The following is a 19788-nucleotide window of genomic DNA, read 5'->3' as shown; positions in this document are numbered from 1 at the left end:
TCGCCCCAAGAGAATCCCAGGCTTCCCAGAGCCCTAGGTTGGAGGCTCATCCAGTGCAACCCTCCCCACCACTCAGTAGGGCAGGAATACCCACCATGACATCCTTGTTCCAAACTCAGCTTACTTACCTCTCAGGATGGGGAACTCCCTCCCTCCCAGGGAGTCAGTTGCTTCTGATTCCAAATAAGGTCCTTCCTCAGTGGAGTCAGGCTGAGTCCTCCTGCTGCCACCACACTGGTCCTCACTTTTTCCCCCTGTAGTCACAGAGTGACTCTGCCTTGGGGGAAGCCCCTGCGGCCACCAGAACCCCCTACCTGAGCTCAGCCCTGTGCCCTCCACCTGACCCGCACCCCTCCCCACGCTCCCTGGCTTGTGTTTTCAGGTTTTGTGGTGAGTCAGGAAAAAAACCCAAGAAGCCTGGAAGCGTTTTACCGACATGGCAGTGACGGCAGTCATGCAATTCAGCAAACTTTAGCCAGAGACTGTGCCAAGTGCTGGAGACACAGAAATGAATCAGAGTCCCTGCCCGCCCGCCGGTGAGGATCTCCACGAGGATAGAGGTGGGAGGGAGAAGAGGGACACCCAAGGCATCTGCCAGGAGCGGGCGGGTCAGCAGCGTGAACGCCCCCTGCTGGCCACAGGGAGGGTTGGAAGCGATCTTTCAGGATGGCTCGTTCCATCCTCTGATTTTTGTTATCAGCCACCAAGTGCTGCGGGGTGGGCTGAGCCACCATTCACCCAGCCGTCCTCTACTGAGGGACGTCCGGGCTGGTCCCTGTCTTACATGATTACAAGCCGTGCTGCTGTGACCCTCAGCACACACATCTATCTCTGTACACCAGCGTTAGTATTGTTGGATTCTCGGAAGCAGAATTGCTGTGTCAAAAGACATGAGAACTTAAAATCTGGATTAGTGTGGCTTACTGGAGCAGCTTCCCCTCACGGCTGGTAAGAAGCACTGCAAATTCTCCGGGGCCTGGAGAAGTCCTGTAGGGGCCTTTCAGGATCTGGGACCTCAGCATCTCAGGTGCTCCAGAATGACTCTGGGGCTCAGGTGTCTCCAAGTAGATGGACCTGCCTCTTCCTACAGAGTCAGACCCAGGGCAATACTGCCCAATCAACTTGTTGGTCCATCCCTCCATCCAGCTATCCGAGCATCCATCCATCCATTCATTACTCACTCATCCATCCAAGCATCCATCCACCATTCCATCCACCCACCCACCCCTCCATCCATCACTCACCCATCCAAGCATCTATCCATCCACCTTCCCAGCGACCCACCCACCCACCCATCCATCCATTTAGTATTTGGTGAGCACTGATGATGGCTTCGGTACTCTGCTGCTGGTGGTGAATACAATCATATTCCTGCCTTTTTAGTCTTCACTGTCTGGTGAAGGCAGGTCTACACATGCCAGGTACTGAGAATACAGCAGGAAACACAAGAGGAAAACAGTCCCTGCTTTCCAGGGTTTACATTCTAGTGGAAGAGATGGATAACAAACACATACACAAACGTGGTATGTGGGGGGATGATAAGGGTTCGTGAGGGAGATAAGGCAGAGTGAAGGGGGTAGGAAGCCCTGGGAGTCAGGCTGTGTGTCATCTGGTCAGAGGAGGCCTCTCTGAGCAGATGCCCAGGGCAGTGATGGAGGGAGCTGTGCAGATACTGGGGGGCAGGGGTAGTGTCAAAGGCAGAGGGAACAGCCAGTGCAAAGGCTCTGAGGCAGGGATGTTCAGTAACAGCCGAGGAGGCCAGCATGGGGGTGGCGGGAGACCAGGTCAGCTCCCAAAGGTCTTGTCGGCAGGGAAGGGCTTAACTGTTACTGAGTGAGGAGGGGCCTGTGGAAAGTCTGGGGCAGAGGGAGGTTGGTTGCCGGGTTGGGCATAGATCACAGGGGGCCAGGGCTGAAGCAGGGACAAGGGTCAGGAGGCCAACGAGAGATTTTGGACCACATGGTTGGGTGGAGGTGTGAGGAGGGTGGGGAGGGGTATATTTTGAAGGTAGCCACAGGCTTTCCTCATGGACTGGATAAACAGGAGTGAAGGACAACACCGAGGTTTTTGGCCTCATGAACCAGAAGAATGGGGACGAGGGAAGAGGAGCAGGTGGAGGAAGGGAGTTTGAACCGAGAGCTTGATCTGAACGTGGGTAGTTGGATGTGCATGTTAGCCATCAGGCAGAGAGGTGAGGAGCAGCCCGTGGGGTGCAGCCTGGGGTTGGGGGACAGGTCCAGGCTGAAGACAGAAACATGGGGCTGTCAGCGTGCACATGCCTGGATGCCAGCCCCAAGAGACAGAGAAAATGGAGTAGAGGTCTGGGGGCCCATTCCTGGGGCGCCCCATCATTAAGAGGGCAGGGAGATGAGGAAGAACCTGTCAAGAGAACAGGGAAGGAGCAGCCAGTGAGCAGGAGGAGGAGGACACGGAGGGCGGGGACTGGGAGCCAAGGGGAGGAGGGATTTCAACCCCGGGGGGCATGACTGCTGTGTCAGGGGATGCTGAGTACCCGCGTGAGCTGGGGGCACAACACTGACCGCTGGGTTTGGCAACATAGTGCCACCTGGGCAGAGACGGGGGAACTCAGGTAATTGTGGGAGCCCCAAGGAAGGGCACTGAACAAGGAGGGCTTCCTGGAGGAAGGGGTGTCCAACTGGGAGTCTGAGGGACACATATACATTCGCCAGGTAGAAAGGGGATGTCCCCACTGAGCAATCAGTACAAGGCCAGGAGGCGAGAGTAGTCACAGCTTGTTTGAGAAACTGAAGATAAGTCTGGCTGTAATATGGGGTGCGGGATGGGTGAGATGGAGGGGGGTGTTATCCTCACAGGACCCTAGAGAGGTCAGCAAGGCTGATGGTGGGGTCCTTGATTAGAGACCAGGCTTCGGTGGCAGAAGAATGGGTGGGAAAGGGAGGAAGGGGGTGGTGGCTGGGGGAATGGGGAGCCAGGATGAGAAGTGATTTGGGGAAGGGTGATGAATTCAGGTAAATTTAGGGTGCTGAGGACGCTCAGGGGGAGACCTCCAGCATCATTGGGGCCCGTGGGCTGGGCACTGGGGTCTGGGAAGTGACCATAAGTTCAGGGAGGATGCTGGGAAGAGCTGGGTGGAGCTGAACCACACACTCAACTCTTTCCTGGTGCTGCCTGCCCGAGGTCAGCCTGTGTCCAGCCGCCCTCTGTGTGCTGGGAAGGGACCCCGGCAGCCTCCGGTCATTGTGGCTTGTTCTTCCAGAGAGCAGGAGCCCAAGGGGAGCCCAGTGGTTCCTCTGGATGGGCTGTTATGTGCCTTGTCCCTCCCATCTCCATCCCAACCACAAGGCGCCTTTGTCACGCCCCTCGGGCACCTCAAAAGGAAGGGGCCCCCACTATTTGCTGCATGCCCATAAACATCGATTCATGGAACAGTAATTTATGGAGCACCTACTAGGTGCCATCCTGGCCCTGGGAAAGCAATGATGACCCAGGCAGACAGGCCTCTGCCCTCCAGGGGCCCACCATCCAACAGGAGAGGCAAGCAATCCATATAGAATTAGATCAAGTGTTGTATTAGAAGAGGGAGGCGGGGGACCCTTAGGGATCAGAAGGGCTTCTAGCATTAGACAACATTTAAAGTATAGGTCTGAAGGATGAGTCAGAGTTAGCCAAGAAAAAAGGGGGGTGGACAAGAGTTTGAGGGAATGGGAATAGCATGCAGAAGGCTCAGAGGTGAGAGAGAATGACAAGTGGGAGGGAAAGAAAGAATTCAGTGTGATGGAGCAGGGGGTGCCTTGCGGTGGTGGTGGGTTGGGGTGTGCTGGTGGTGAAGAACCTCAGGAGGCAGGCTGAGGACCGTGGACCTTCTTCTGAGGGCAATGGGGAGCCATGGAGTGTCTTAAGCCGGCAGGGACTTGCTCAGGTTAATCTGTGGGTGAATTTGGAGACAGAGACCAGAAACACTCAGTCTCAGTCCAGGATTATCTCATCCAAGGCTAGACACCCCCCTCCACCCTCTTGTAGCTCCCTTACAGGTTTGAACCCCTCCAGGGACCTAGAACTCACTACTTCAGGAGACAAGTCCTCAAGATGATTTAACAAGCTCCGTGAGAGCTCCACAAGCAGGCTCTGGGAGTCCAGTCTGGTCACTGGGATACCCGTGAGCTTTTAACTCAGCGCGGCGAGGCGCGAGGTGGGCTGCGAAGCACCGCGGCGTGGATAATAGCCTGGCAGCTGGCGTTGAAAGGCTCCGGAGCCACCTACGGGGGCGATTGGCTTGTTGCGTGCGAGCGCTCCGGATGCCACCTGGTAAGGCTGTCGGCAGGATGCTGAAGAAATAAATCTGTTCATGAAGATGCGCCGCCTCCTCCCCACCGCGCAGCACCCCACTCCCTCCCACCACCACTCCCGCCTCTTCCGGGGGCGGCTGAACCTGCCCCGCAGCGCCACCGTGTGGGCGAAGCGGGTCAGGACAGCAGGAGATCGGTCACTCTGCTGCAGGTGCCAAGCGCTGGGCAGAGGAAAAGAATCCCAGCCTAAATGGCCTTTTCAGGCTGCAAGGCACACCAGGTCCTATTCTTACTGAATTAAAAAAATTATTTCTTCAGAATGGAACTATATTTGCGGCCTGCTTGCGATTCTTAATCATTTAAGTAATACATACTTACTGAAAAAATATGCAATCTCCATAGCTGGCAGAAATTGATCATTTCCTCCCAGCATTCATCCTCCCCAGCCCCCTACTGATTGCATTTTGGCAAATAGGCTTCTGGATTTTTTTTTCTACAGGAATATATATATATATTTCTATTTGCCTTACTTATTTTCTGTTTCCTTTATTTCTTATATACACATACATGCAAATGAGATCATATTATGTGTGCCTGATGTTTTGCCATTTGCTTTGCTTTTTAAATTTGTTTTTGTCAACTGTTGAGCAGAGACAAAAGAATATTTATCTAACACATGTACAGTGTGTGAAGCAGGTTGAAGTGAACCCTTTGTGCCCACCACCCAAGTTTATGATTTAATTTTTTTTCAGTTAAAAATATTTTTTTCTCTTTTCTCACGTTACTCTGGGTTGATTTCACACTTTTTATTAACCCACGTCATCTCTTCTTTAGCTTGTTAGTTTTCCATTCTTTCAGTGCTTACTCTACAGATTACAACGCGCATCCTTGACTTACTAAAGTCTAATATAAATTAGTACTCCTACCACTTGCAGAAAGATGAAGGAATCTTAGGCCGCTAAAAACTCCATTTACCCCCTCCTGACTTACATGCTATTGTCATTTGGTGCCATCTGGAAGTTTAATTCTTTATATACTTCAAGCTCCACAAGAGGATATTATTATTGTTTTGTACAGACAATATTTATTTAGATTAACATCGTATTTTTCTCTCTCCATTTTCCTTCATTTCTTCTTGCATTTTCAAGCTTCCACCAGGGATCCATTTTTCTCCTGCCTGAAAACCATCCTTTGCTAATTCTTTTGATGGGGTGAGCCAGTAATGAATTATTACAGTTCTCATTTGCCCAAAAGACCTCTGTTTCGCCTTCATTTTCAAAGGGTGTTTTTGTTTGTTTGTTTGTTTCAGTGTTTGTTTGTTCGTTTGTTTTCTTGCTGAGTATATAATTTCAGCTTGGCAAGAGAAGACAAGTAGGGAGAGAAAAGTAACAGAAAATTGGGACAAATAGAAAACAAACAGTAAGATGGGACACCTGCAGCTGAATATATCAGCAATTAATTTAAATGTAAGCAGATTAAATACCCCACTTGAAAGCCAAACATTAACACATTGGATTAAAAAGCAAATAAAGGCCAATCATATGCTGCTTACAAAAGAGCGATGTTTGATATAACAAGATAGATCTGTACCTCGAAGGAGTGTGTATGTGTGTGTTGATATGTTGCTGTGTTTGCTTTGCACATCTGTGTGGCCCCTCTTGCTGCACAACCACTTCCCCTCAGTAAGTTGGGCTCTCTGTTCTCTGGGCCTTTGCACATGCTACTTGCTCTGCCTGAACACCCTCTCCTTTCCCCACCCTCACCTTTGCCTGGCGCTCTCTCGCTCATCCATTAAGAGGAACTGAAAGAGTGTTCTCCCCTGGGGAGCCTTCCCTGAGCATCCATCGTGTCTGGCCAGGGGCCACACTGGCTCTTGTCCATCTCTGTGTCCCCAGCACTGTCAGGGACATGGCACAGAGAGAGGCCCAGAAACTGCTTGTTGAATGAATAAAAGAATGAGGGACAGATACAGGTGCTGGGGAAGACTTTTCGATTCAACAAGTCTCCCCTGCTCAACTCAAAAAAACCAAACTGTGGTCAGAGCCGGCAGGTCTCTCAGAGACGAATCGAATCCGAGAACCAGCAGCATGGGCACCACCGACTGAAACGCTTGTCTGAAATGCAGCTGCCCAGCTCCCGCTCCAGACCCACCGAATCAGAATCTGCCTTTTAAATACATGCCCAGGTGATTCACCTGCACATCACAGAGTGAGAAGCACTGCTCTCTGGTCCCCACTTCCCATTTCACAGACACGGTAACAGGCGGCAGAGAGGAGGGCCTCGCAAGGCAGTGACAGGGTTGGGACTTCGAGTCCCAGGTGGCCTCCTTTCAGGTGCCAGGCTCCTGCCCCCACCCCACCTTCAGTGCACCCCCCCCCCCGGCACGCATCACCTTTCTGGTTGGCTTGGCCTCAGAGGCCAGACTCTTCCCTGGTCACCTCTTGGGGTCTCTGCAAGGAGCTCGCACTCCCCCTGGTGGAAGTAGGGAAAGATGGGCTGGCCTGAGTGGCCTGGACACTTGTCTCCAGGTCTAACATGAAGGAATGGAGAAGGGGTTGGGGGGGGGGGGGAAGAGGGAAGGGGGTTGGGGGTAGGGTTGGGCTAAGACACTTGCTCTGGAAAAGGCTGTCTGAGTCCACAGTGGCTTCACCACATATTATGTGTGCAGTCTGGGGCCATCTGATCCCCTTCGCTGAGCCTCCATTTCCTCATCTGCAAAATGGAGAGAGTAACGATGGTGCCTACATCATGGGCTGTTGTGAGGATTCCAAGGGGTGATGCTGGGAAAGCTCTTAGAAGAGTTAGGGGACCAAGGTGATAGGAGAGCCATCCGATGTAGAATTCCTGTGAGCCTCTCCGTCCCTCCCTTGCCCCCTGGGAGGCTTTCAGAGACCACTCAGCCCACCCCTTCCTTACTTCACAGGGGGAGATGGAGGCCCGGTGAAGGGAGGCTAAAGAAATATCCACTCCCAGTGGTGGCGGTGGTGGCGGTGGTGGGGCGGTCCAGGTCCTGTCCCTGATGCCTGGGATGTGAAAGGCTGAAGTCTGGAGGGGGAGTGACTTTGGGGGACAGGAAGCCAGGAAAAACACATGCTCTGGAGTCAGACAGTTCATGTTCAAGTCTGGCTCAGCCACAGACCAGTTGGATGAACTTGAGCAAGTGACCTTGCAGCTCTGGGCTTCGGTTTCCTTACCTGGGAACATTCTCCCAGGACTGTTGTGAGGTTTATAGGAGATGGCGTTAAGCACCCAACACTCAGAAGGCCCTGTGGTCCCTGCTGTAACTGACACGGGCCAGCTGGGAGGCCAAGGGAAGGTACCCAGTCAGACCACAGCAGCTGCCACGCCTGAGCACAGGGCGGTGGGGTCTCTGGGTCCTTCCTGGGCATCAGGAAGGTGGTATCAGGGTGAGGGAGTGTGGGGGGCCAAGACCAGTAACCAGGTTGGAGCATGGTCTATGAGCTAAGAAAGAGTGCCCTGGGCTGGGGTCGGCTTTCAAAAGAGCCAGCTTCCAAGGCTGATGGTCAGGTTCACCCAGATCAGGAATCTCCCCAGGTGGGTCTTAACTGGGGACCATTCTGAGATCTGCCTCATCTATAGGCCCCTACAGGCCCTTCAAAGGGAACTGCCCTCAGGTGACCCTGGGGCCCCTACCAAGGCTGAGCCCTAGCTCCCAGGACACCATCTGTGGCTTTGTTAGTGACTTGGGCAGCTTGGCATAAAAAAATGAGCTGGACCAAGTCGATTAACCCCTCCGAGTTTTAAGACTGTCAGACAAAGGGGAGAGGGGGTTAGCAGGCAAGGTGGCCAACCCTGGCTGCCCAGGCCTTTCCTGATCCTGACACTGAGAAGTCCTGCTTTCCAAGAAACAGACACAGCTGGTCAAAAACACAGTAATGGGAGCAAAGGCTAAAGAAATGCGAGTGAAGCTGTGAATACTGATCACAGCTACTGATCATCGAGTGTATACTGTGTGCCAGGTCCTGGGCTAAGAACTTTTTCCTTTTAAGATATTAAAAATTATTTTAGAATTTATTTTTAATTTGCCATTTTAACCATTTTAAGCGTACAATTCAGGGGCATTAAATATATTCACGTTTGTGCAACCATAACCACTATTCACTTCCAGAAATTTTTCGTCATTCTGTTAACAAGGCTGCTGCCAAAACTGTTGCCCCAGAATCATACCTCTGCCCCTCCCTCAACTGGAAACCAATTACCCTTATCCAAGTTTCAGAAGGACGCTGAATAGAGAAAAAAAAAAACAAACAAGAACTGGTTAGAACCATCTAGGCCCAAGATGGTGGAAGATCTGACTTCCACTAGACCTTGAGCCTCATTATATGCTCATTGTAATATATTAGCATGCCAAGGGACACACCCACCAGCTCCATGACAGTTGACGGTTGCCATGACAACACCAGACAAGCCCATACGAGGACTGCAAAGGAGAATGCATCAGTTCTAGGTCCAAACCATACCCCATTTTTGGATAAGTCATGAACATTCCTCCCACTCTGTCCAAATCCCTCCCTTTTAACTCAGCCTTCCTGTATGTGGTGTCTCCACCTGAACTGGGCTGAGACGTTCATTTGTGAGCTAGGCCCCTGCTTCTCTATTCTTCGTCCATCAAATAAAGCTTGTGTTGTTCCAGTCTCAGCATTGGCTTCATGACTGGCTGTGCAAATCCCACCAGAAAAAGAACCTCCCTGGCCTGGACAAGGGGTCTTGGCCTGGACTAGGACCCTGACACGCATCCAGTCAACCAGTTCGCTGGTAACAAGTCCAAGCAGAAACTCTCTACCCATTCAACAGGAACTCCCCATTCCTTCCTCCCCCAACCCCTGATAGCCTCTATTCTACTTTCTCTGGTTGCCTATTCTAGGTACCTCATGTAAGTGGAATCACACAATATTTCTCCTTTTGTGTCTGGCTTATTTCACTTAGCATAGTGTTTCCAAGGTTCATCCACGTCATCACATGTCAGAATTCCATTCTTTTTAAATTAAGGCGGAATAACATTCCATTATGTGGACATTTTGTCCATCCATTCATCTGCTGGTGGGTGCCTGGGTTGTTTTCGCCTTGATTATTGTGAATAAGGCTGCCACGAACATTGGTGTAGAAATATCTGTCCCTGCTCTCAGCTGTTTGGGGGTAGATCCCAGGAGTAGAATTGCTGGGTCACGTGGTGATTCTATATTTATCATTTTGAGGGGTGGCCAGCCTGTTTTCCACAGCAGCTTGTGCTCAGCGTTCTTAGTGCCTTAGCTCTGGCAACGCCACCCAGGAGGCTGGCCCTGCTATTGGCCCAGGTTCCTAGGGGAGGACCTTGAGATTCGGACAGATGAAATAGTGTCCCATGTCCCTCAGCTAACAAGCGCAGAGCCAGGATTCAAACCCAGACTGACTGACGCCCATGAGCCCCTGTGGCCTGGCCCTGGGTTGGCCTGAGTCTTCATACCCTCAAGGGAGCAGTGGCTACAAACAGGAGAGGGAAGATGCCCAGAAGTGCCTCAGCCCCCACCAGCTCCCTGGCTGTGGTTCCTCAAAGGCCGCTGATACTGGGCTTTCTGGATGGAACACACCTGTCTTTGTCCAGCATCTCTCTTCTGGCCACTAGACACCCCCTACCCCTATTTTCCCTAAGGAACTCCTAAAATTCCAGTTAAAGCGATTGGATTCACCAGAAGTGGGTGTGAGACCCAGACTTAGCCAATCAGTGTGAATCTTCCTCCTGGCAGTAGTGACTGGTTCAGAGATGGTCATGTGACCTGTGCCGGCCCAGTGAGACTTGAAGCTGGCCGGGACCATGGTTAGAGCTGATGGGAAGAAACTTCCTGTTCACTGGGATGCCAGAGGGTGGCTTTAAGCCAGAGATGCTACAGCCGTCTTGTTTCCTCAGTGGATACCTTTCTGAGACCAGAGCCAGCAGGCAGGGAAGCTGATGGGGGTGTAAGACTGAGTCTTAGTGCCAGTGTTTGAGTCTCTGGATCCAGATGTACCTGAAATCAGATCTGAGCCAGTATCTCCTCCTCTTCCTTCTTTTGCTTGAGGTTGAATTGGGGTTTTTGTCATTTGCATCTCAAAGAGCTTTGATTTGGTTGACCTTAGGGTGTCAAGAGAGTCTCAGCTCCCTGGCCACCTCACCTATGTTTGTGCCATAAACTTCCCTTTCTGTGAGCTAGTCTCAGCAGATATGTTTCAACCAGTTCAACCAGAGTGGAAGAAAGAAGGAGGGGGGTGTTCGGCACAGCCTAGAAGGAGCCCAGGACCCAAGAAACTGACTCGATTGTTCTAGGGCTGCGAGGTGAGCCTGGCATAGATAGCATCCAGGGGGTAGGGCTACCCAGGGAGGGTCCCAGAGGCAACCACTCAGGGATGCTGGAAGGCAGGTGAGCAGAATGCAGCTTTTCCCACAAGTGCAGGGCTTAGGAGGCAGACTCAATTCCCTGGAGACCAGGAGTAAGGCTTCCACAAGGGCCCAAGCTCAAAGCACTCATAGCTGCCTGTACTCAGCCCTACTGAGGGGAACCCACTTTCCTGAGAGTCTAAACCTGCCCAGGGGCCAAGGCAGGTCAGCATGGTCTTAGCTCCTGCAGAGGAGCTGTCCAGTCTTCAGATCAGGCGTGAAGTGCCTCCTGGGGAGGCTGTCACAGAGACCATCACTCATCTTCACTGTCTTCTGCTGGTACCCTTCACCCAGCCCGGGAGCAACACATCCCTGCCGTGGTACCAAAGTCGTGCTCCTCCTGAGAGATTGGTTTGTCTTCATTCCGAGGCTTTGGGGATTGGATGTGTGTCTACAGTTCCCTTCCTGTGTCACCTGCTGGGAAGCTTGGAGCCGAGGCGTGGCCTTCATGATGAGAGTATAGTGATGAGGGAACCCAACCCCTCACAGCAAAAGAACTCTGTGCCGCGGATCCCCAGCGTTAAAAATTCAACTGACAGAATTATCTGTAATGTTTACACCTTCAAAATTATATTCCCCTCATTTTCGGGGAAAGAATATTGTCTTTTCAAAATGTACATCTGAATCTTTTTTTCTTGGGAATAAATTACTTTGTTCACGGTGACTCTGCTTGTTTTCAAGATATATACCTTGAATGACTTCTCAGATCTGCATTATAAGGATCTCCCTCCCCTGTACATCCCAACACGATTTCTGGAAACATGCAGTGAACGTGAGTGTGTGTTGTGCGTGTCCTGTGCATGAAATCGTGCACTGTACCCACGTGCAGAGAACCTGTAAAGCTGATGGGGTAAGAACTAAGATAACTGGCCACTCAGCAGTGGCTGGAGGATGCCCCCCTTATTTCTCTGTGCCTTGAGTAGATAAAAGCCATCTTCAAAATGTCCTGAGCCTGTGGTCTTGCTTCCACAACAGTAAATCCTTACGATCTGTAGTTTAACTTCATTCCTGCTGCCTTTGTATTCCCGTCCTTGTGTTTCTTTCTTCTTTTTCCGCACTCTTATTTTCTGCTCTGGTTGTGTATTACGCACCCTTAGAAGCTGCCCGAAAGCCTTTCTGCAGCAAGGCAGGGAGCAAATCAACCAGCCAGTCTACTCAGAACCAGACAGCAGGACTCCTGAACCTGCTCCCTTGTTCTTCCAGTACCAACCAGCAGGTGGCACTAAAGTGCTCCCAAATATCTTAACAGGGTCCCGGCAGGGCGACCTCAAATATTGAGTGGACAGTGGCTGCAGATGGAGGCCTTGGGGACTGTGGAGGGAAGGGGCTGAAGGCAGCTGAGAAGCATCAGCATCAGCTGCATTCGTTCGCTGCAGGCTGGGATGATCCTCAGGCCTCCCAGGGTTAACTGATGTCAGGGAAGCATTCTAGGTCAATGTCAAGAGTAAACGAGAGACTAGAGCGCATATGCTCAGTGCCTGGCACATAGTAGGTGCTCAGCAAATGTTGGGACCCTCCTTCCCCATATTGTCCTGGAAGAAATGGATGGCTTTGCTCCTTAATGGGTCAGGGTCCCAACCTGGGACCATGCTGCAGTCACTGAATTCCTCCCGTGGTATCGTGAGCGAGCCCCTCTCTCTGCAGGACAGACGCCGGGACAGACTCCGCTGGCCAGGGCTGATCCTCCTGTTGTGGCTACTCTTTCCGTGATGAGATTCAGGGGGTGAAGAGAGGTGGCAAGAATAGCTACCACTTGTCCCACTTCCCCCTGCCCTTCAGGATCTTCTCCCAGAAGAGGAAGCCAGAAGGAAGCCGTCCCCAGCCACGATCCCCAGTGGAAAGAACAACAGGAAGAACCTGAAAACCTGTGTTGATGATCGCTGCCCTGTTTAAGAGCCTGGACTTTGATGGCAAGCACATCTCAGACCGGAGTTGGCATCGGGATGCTGCTTACTGACTTTCTCATCTTGAGCAAATTGCTTAATCACTCCAAGCCTCAGTTTCCTCATCTGTAAAATGGGGAGAGAAATACCTGCCTCACAGAATAGTCATGACGAGTCAATGAATTAAAGCACATAAGGTGCTCAGCCTGGTGCCTGGTTCCAACCAATGCTGCTCATCACTGCTGCTACCTTTTGTGGAGTCGTCCGGGACAAGGAACTTGGTCCCACCGAACCTGGTTTCCTTATTTTCAAAATGGAGCTATGGAGAGCCTCCTCCCTGGGTTGTCGGGAGGATTAAGAGAGTCAGTAAGTGTACATATAGCCCCTTAGACAGTGGCCAGCACCCAGATGATGTCCTGTCTTCACTGTGGGCTGTATTGGAATCCTAAGACTCTGGGCTGGAAAGAAGCACTCATTTTAATCCCTTTACAACATCCCCTCCAAATGGGTGCTTTATATCTACTTGAATGTTTCCAGTGATGGGGTACTCACCACCTCCGAGGAAGCCCTGCCCCTTCTTTCTCTGTTCAGCTCTGGCCATGACAACGCCCTTCTTTATGTAGGACCAAGACTTATCTCCCAGTAGTTTTCCAGCCAGGAATTGAACATATTCCAAACCTTGATCTCCCAGGGGCCATCACTAACTCCTCACTTCCCTTCCCCATGACTTCTGCTAAATGGATTATTCCTCTGGCCTTTGCAAAATTAGATTCTGATCCGGTGAGTGGGGGGAAGGGGAGGGGTGCAGCTGAAGTTCGCCTCCGGTTTAGGAGGGCATTTAACTGCTTCCATGCCAGGGCGGGGATTGTCCCACAAAGCTGGTGGTCAGTGCGAGAGGCTGCTTCTGCTGGGGCTGGGGATGTCCACACTCAGTGTTTGTGTTCATGGAGCCACTGGACACGTCACATCTGCCTGACATGGCTGCTCTGTCGTGGACAGAGCAGCAGCCGCTGGCTGCAGATGGGGAAACTGAGGCTCAGAGTATAAGTGGCCGAGCAGGTAGCTCTGCCTGTGGATGAGTTCATTCGTCCAAGTGTTCTCTGAGCCCTTACTTCATGCCAGGTCCTGTGCTGGGTGCCAGGGATACTGCAGTGAACAGGACAAGGATATGACTTTGTGGCAGGCTGGTGGTAAAGGGAAATAGAGGGAGATAACGGAGGGAATACTTTATTCTTCCCACAAGCTGGAAGGATGGCTTGTTCATCCGTCCTTCTGTCCATTCATCCATCCATCCCACCAGCATGTACTGAGTGTCTAAAATCATGGGTCCTCAGAATCCAGCGATGCCCAGAATCAGGACCCAGTGACAGAGTTAGACATTGGTTATTTTTGCCGTGCATCGCCCTCTCTTGTCTTGGGGCAACAGCATCCTGACTTGGCTTTGGAGACCTTGTTCCCCAGCCCACATGTTTCATATCAGCAAACTCCATCTCCCTTCTTGGGGGTGGCACGCATGACCTAGGCTAAGCCCCATGGCGCTTTCCATGATTGTCACCATGATGATCAGTTCAGGGATTGACCCGTGACCTACATCAGGTTAATTGGGACCAACAGGTCTCAATCCTAGTAGTTTGAGATATGGAGGAGGGGCATTAATCCTTCCACTGGAGTTGGTGTTGAGGGGATGGGAGCTGTAGGGGGTCACCCCAGGGAGCTGGAGAATGGAGCCAACCCAGGCAAAGCAGGCAGGGGCCAGCAACATTATTTGAGTCCCAAATCCATCTATGCCTGACGCCAGATCTATACCTGACGTGAGTCACTTTTTGGTTTAAGGAAATCTGAATTTTTGCCATTTTAAACAGAAGAGGCCACCTGATTCCAGCACAGTCCTCCTCCTCCCAGCTGATCCTGGGTGGGCATCACAGTCCTCAGTTTCTGTTGCTGCATCACCATCTCCTGTCCCCTTCCCACAGCTCCTGACCCTGACTGCCCACTCTCCAAGACGATGGATGCCTCTCTCAGCCAGCCTCAGAGTCAGGCTTCTCAACCAAGTTCAGTTCCTCCTGGGGTCCCCCATGGCAGTTTAGCCTCATCTTCTGTTCTTATCTCTGCCCCAGAACTTGGAACACACCCCTCATGACTGAAGGACCCCTCCTTGGGCCGCCCCCCAAGTATCCTGCCTGGTGATGATGCTTCCTTTGTTGGGCAGTGGCCCCTCCACCCCAACAAGTCCCTCTGGTTGGAAGTCAGCCCAGCACCTCATCCCCTCGTGAAGCCTGCCTCTGAAGTATCTCGAGAATCCATCCCTCCTCTTCTGGATGAGGCCACCCTGGTCCAGGTCCCATCCCCTGTTGCCTGGACTCTTGCATCAGCCTCCTCACACTGGTGTCCTGGGCTCCAGTCATCATCATCAGTGGAGGTCCATCCTTTGGGACTTTGTAGCTCAAGAGAGAATTCCTCCAATCGCTTGCTTGGGGTAGGGCGTCGGGAATACTTCCGGCTGTTGCCATTCTGGGAGGGGGACAGACGGGGGGCTGGGGGTCCCATCATTCAGGATGCATGTTCCTTAATCCCTGCTTTAGTCTTGTTCTCTGCAGTGCTTGATACTTGCAAGCCTTCGTGGTTCAATTCTCCCGTGGTTAGGCCTGTGGGTGAAGTCATCTATACCTGTAAGATTTGAGGAACCCCTGTTCTATGTCCAGGCTTCCAACCACACCTGGTCCCTCCACCGGCTTTTTCCCTGCATTGTCAGTTTGGTGGGACTGAGGAGGAATTGGGGTTGCTGCATAGATACCTGGGCCAATCCACCATGTCTAAGGGGCTCGCAGTCCAGGTTCACCAGAGAGGGGCCTCTACCTCCCCCTCTCCCCTCAACCCTCCCCACCTGGCTTGTGCCCCCCCACCTCCACTGAAACACCCTCTGTCCAGTCTCCAGGACCAGATCCACAACCAACCTCCTGCCCTCACATGACTTGACGTCTTGCAACATCTGGCACTTTGGAACTTCCTCTCCTTCCAAATTTCTCCTCCCTTAGCTTCTGGGGGGACGAACACAGTGTCATGAAGACCCTTCCTGCATTTCTCCAAACCTCTGCTGCAGCCTCTGAATCTAATATGCTGGCTTCTCTTTCCCCTGCTTTCTCTAGACTGTTGTTATTCCTCAGAGCCCGCGTCTCACCTTAGACGGTTTCCCTGAGCGCCTCTTCCATTCCCGTGGTTTCAGTGGTTTAGTTCCAAAAGCTGTTCTCTTCCAAATGCCGACCTCTGGCTCTGACCTCTCACCTGAACTCCAGACCCCATGTCCAGCCCTCTCTCTCTTTGTGGCTGGCCTCACATTGAAAGCCGGACTTGGCTTCCCCTCTCCCAAACCCACCTCTCTTCCTCGGAAAGGCTACCATCATCTGTTTAGTTGCCCAGAAATTTGGGTGTCATCCTTGACTGCCCTGTTTTCTCATTTTCCACACTCAGTTACTCCCCAAGGCCCACTGACTTTAGCTCTTTAATAAATCTCTATGGGTGGGAGGGTACAGCTCTGTGGCAGGGCACATGCTTAGCGTACACAATGTACTGGGCTCAATCCCCAGTAAGTACCTCCATTAAAATGAATAAATAAACCTAATCACCACCCCCCAAAACCCCCCACAAAACAAATAAATACACACATCCCTATCCAGCCACCCTCTCTTCTTCCTAAAGCTTCTCTGAGCCAGTCTCCCTGCCCCCTGCATTCCACACTGCCGCCCACCTCCTATTAAAATGCAAATGTCACCACGTCCTCTCCCTTCTGAAAAGCCTCTGACGGCTCCCCACTACTTAGGAATTAAGCCCAAATTGCTCCCAAGGCTGGACTTGCCAGATTTAGCAAATGAAAAATACAGGATGTCCAGTTAAATTTGAATTTCAGGTGAACAATAGCGGGTTTTTTTTTCCCCCAAGTGTAAGTATGTCCCAAGCAATATCTGGCACCTGGACCCTTCCCTCCCCACCGCATTTCCTGCTATGCTATATTTCACATGGACATTCAGGACAGACTGAACTGTGAAACTGAGCTCCCCGAGTGGGTCAGACGTCTCATCAACGGGCCCTTTTCACCTGCTGCTCCCCACACCAGAGAGGCCATGCCCCTCTCCTGCCCTGACCAACCCCTGCTCATCACTGGGGTCCCCTCCTCCAAGAAACCTCTCTGCTGCCCCGTAGTAGGCGGGGCTCCCCTCCTGGGTGACCAGGGGCCCATTTCCCTGGACGGCAGCACCTTGTCTGCTGGTTTGTCCTGCCAGTTTGCTCTGTCTCTCCTGCAGACAAGGAGTCGCCAGCAACTCTGTGACGTTTCCCGGCCCACATCTATCTGGCCCAGCCTGCCTGGCCCCATCCAGCTGGAGGCTCCCATGGGCCTGGAGCCTTGCTTCGAGCTCTCTTGGCCTGGGTCCCAGTCTGATGGTTCACACTCCCTCCTCACCCGAGTTCCCACGAAAAGTGGCCTCCACCCCTAGTCCCCCTGCCCAGGGCCAGATTACAAAATGTTGAGACAATGGAGGCTCCCGGCCAAATTTCCAACAGGCCTGCCGTGAAATCCCCCACAGCATCTGTCTGTACATCTGGGGGCAGATGCTGGCAGCCGAGGCCTGGAGAGCAGGGCGCTCTCACACTGGGCATGCCCAGGCCCTGATGACAGAAAAGGGGCGGGAGCTCAGACTTACAGCCAGGACACCTGGTTTGAATCCCAGCCCTGCACCTTTCTGCTGCCTGGAGACAGGGCAAATGAGCACCACCCATCTTGCACCTCATTTTCTTGTCCACAAAATGGGGATAATAATGCTTATCTCACAGGATATGTTATCAAAGAAGAGTACCTGACACACGCAGGAACATACAGCCGCGAACAGGATGATGCTCTGACCTTCACCGGCCTTGCTCAAGGCTGGTGGCAGCAGGACCTGGGGACCAGCGCTCTCCTGGCAGCATTCTTCTCCCAGCATCACTAACCAGCATCACTAACCAGTCCGGAGCAGCTTCATATAGAGAAGAGAGGAGGAGGAGGGTTGTCAGACCCCACTCTCCACCCGAGCACTGGCTCCAAACAGCACTCCCACTGTGAACAACCTGCAAGTCAACAGCACAGGTGAGCCAACAAAGCTACAGGTGGGGGTGATCACACAGGAGGCAGCAAAGGGACAGAGTACAAAGCACTGGGCGGGGAGCTGGAAAAGCGGGGTCTCTTCCCTCCTGAAGGCTGTCCCGCTCCGTCCCCTCAGAACCCAGCTGAACTGTCATTGCAGCTCTGCTGAGCCAGCCGCCACCCCAATGGGACAGGGTCCCCTGCAGACATTCCTGGCACATTTCACCTCACCATTTATATCATTTATTTCCGGGTGCCATTATTTATGTTCCAAATGGAAATGCAAAGAGAAAAGAGAATAGAAAAAAAAAAAGGGGGGGGGATAGAATATCCGAAAACTGTGGGACAATTAAAAAGGTGTAACACATATGGAATGGGAATGCCAGAAGAGAAGAAAGGAGCAGAAGAAATTTTGGAAGTGATAATGGATGAGAATTTTCCAAAATTAATGATGAACTCTCTCTGCCTCCCCCTTCCAAACCGTGAGCACCTCAAGGGCAGAAGTCTGTCAGTTTGCAAATAACAATAACCAAAAATGTTTACGATGATATTTACAAAGTGTTTTTATAAATTATATATATATCTCCATACATACACACACACACACACACACACACACACACACACAGACTTTCAGTTCCAGCTCCAACATGGAAAGACCTCAGAAGGCATCATTTCCAACCTCCCAGGAAGACCAAGCGGAACAAACTGCAAATCTTAGATCTGTCAGAGAATTTGAGTTCACAGGGCAAATCCTACCCTAAAAACTGGAGAGACAGGAAAACAGAATCACAACCTGATTAGCCTCCTGGGGGAACCTCTGGAGCCCTGACGGGCAGGAACAATCCTGATGGTAACTGATGAATTGCAGGAGGCTCAGGGTAGACTAGGTTGAGAGGCAAATATTCCTAGATAAAATGTTTGCTAAAAGGTAAAACCTAGATAAAAGGTTTCATCCCACATGTTTGTGTGTCTTACCTCCAGGAGCCTACTGGGTTCTCAAGGTGAAGACTGGAGAGAAATCTCCTCTGCTTCTGGAGGGGGCAGGGGAAGAGTGGCCACTTTCAGATACACCCAGGTCTTTATCTGTAACAAAGATCTGCCCCCAAGGAAAATTGCTTTACCGGAGTCTTATCTGATGTGGGCAAAGGGCTAAGTCACCTCCAGCCTAGGAAGTGGGGGAGGAGCTAAGAAGGTCATGGCCCAGGCACTCAGGGCCACTAAAAAGACAAAACAAACAATTGGGATTTAATCATAAGACTCTAGAATACTTTCCCTCCCCAACATTGTGTCACCACATCAATAGGTATAATAACAGTGGATTACAATTCAGAGAGCTGCAAGACAAAATGCTGTTTAAGAAAGAATTCTTAGGGAAAACCAAAGACAACAGGAGAGAAGACAGCAAGGAACTAGAAGAAACTGAAGCCTCTGGCATCTGCAGCTGTAGCAGACATGAAAGACGGTCCAGCTCCTAGCCAGGTTAACATCAAACCTCACGTTAAAAGCCCGAGTACCTCAGTTCCTAGTACCAGATACATCATGGTCAGCTTTCAACAAAAAATTACAGGGCCTGCTCAAAGACAAGAGAAAACCTGATGTGAAGAGACAAAGCGAACATCAGAACAAGACTTAGATATGAAAACAGAGCTTGGAATTGTCAGAGAGAGAATTTAAAACAGCTATGATTGACATGGTAAGGGAACTGATGGAAAAAGGAGACAACATGCAAAAACAGGTCAAGTAAGCAGAGGTGGAAACTCTTAAGAATCACAAGGAAATGCTAGAAACCAAAAACACTGTAATGAAAGGGAAGAATGCCTTTGAAAGGCTTATGAGTAGGCTTGACACAGCCAGGGAAAGAATAAGTGAGCTTGAAAATATGTCAATAGAAACATCCCAAACTGAAATGCAAAGAGGAAAAAAACTCTTTGCCATGTTTATTCAACACAGCATTGGAAGTTCTAGCCACAGCAATCAAATAAGAAAAAGAAACAAAAGGAAATTAAATTGGACAGGAAGAAATAAAAGTGTCACTGTTTGCAGATGACATGATACTATACATAGAAACTCCTAAAGATGTCACCAAAAAACTGCTAGATCTCATCA

General features: G+C 51.2%; 2 long non-coding RNA genes across 2 annotated transcripts in view; one reads left to right on the top strand and one right to left on the bottom strand.

The window, feature by feature from the left end:
• Positions 1-3536: 3536 nt before the first annotated feature.
• On the bottom strand, positions 3537-17552 carry LOC140696155 (uncharacterized). The gene is made up of 3 exons (XR_012072251.1): positions 17414-17552; positions 4045-4307; positions 3537-3907 (listed from the first exon to the last, which is right to left on the bottom strand). It is a non-coding gene; the product is annotated as an uncharacterized lncRNA (long non-coding RNA).
• Positions 17197-19788, top strand: part of LOC107033633 (uncharacterized) — a 16601-nt gene continuing 14009 nt past the window's right edge. The window contains exon 1 of the long non-coding RNA XR_012072250.1: positions 17197-17682. This is a non-coding gene — a long non-coding RNA (uncharacterized lncRNA). The remainder of the gene's footprint in view (positions 17683-19788) is intronic.

The sequence above is a fragment of the Vicugna pacos genome, chromosome 4, assembly GCF_048564905.1.
Source record: "Vicugna pacos chromosome 4, VicPac4, whole genome shotgun sequence".
Taxonomy (NCBI): domain Eukaryota; kingdom Metazoa; phylum Chordata; class Mammalia; order Artiodactyla; family Camelidae; genus Vicugna; species Vicugna pacos.
This window is presented reverse-complemented; position numbering and strand designations above follow the sequence as displayed.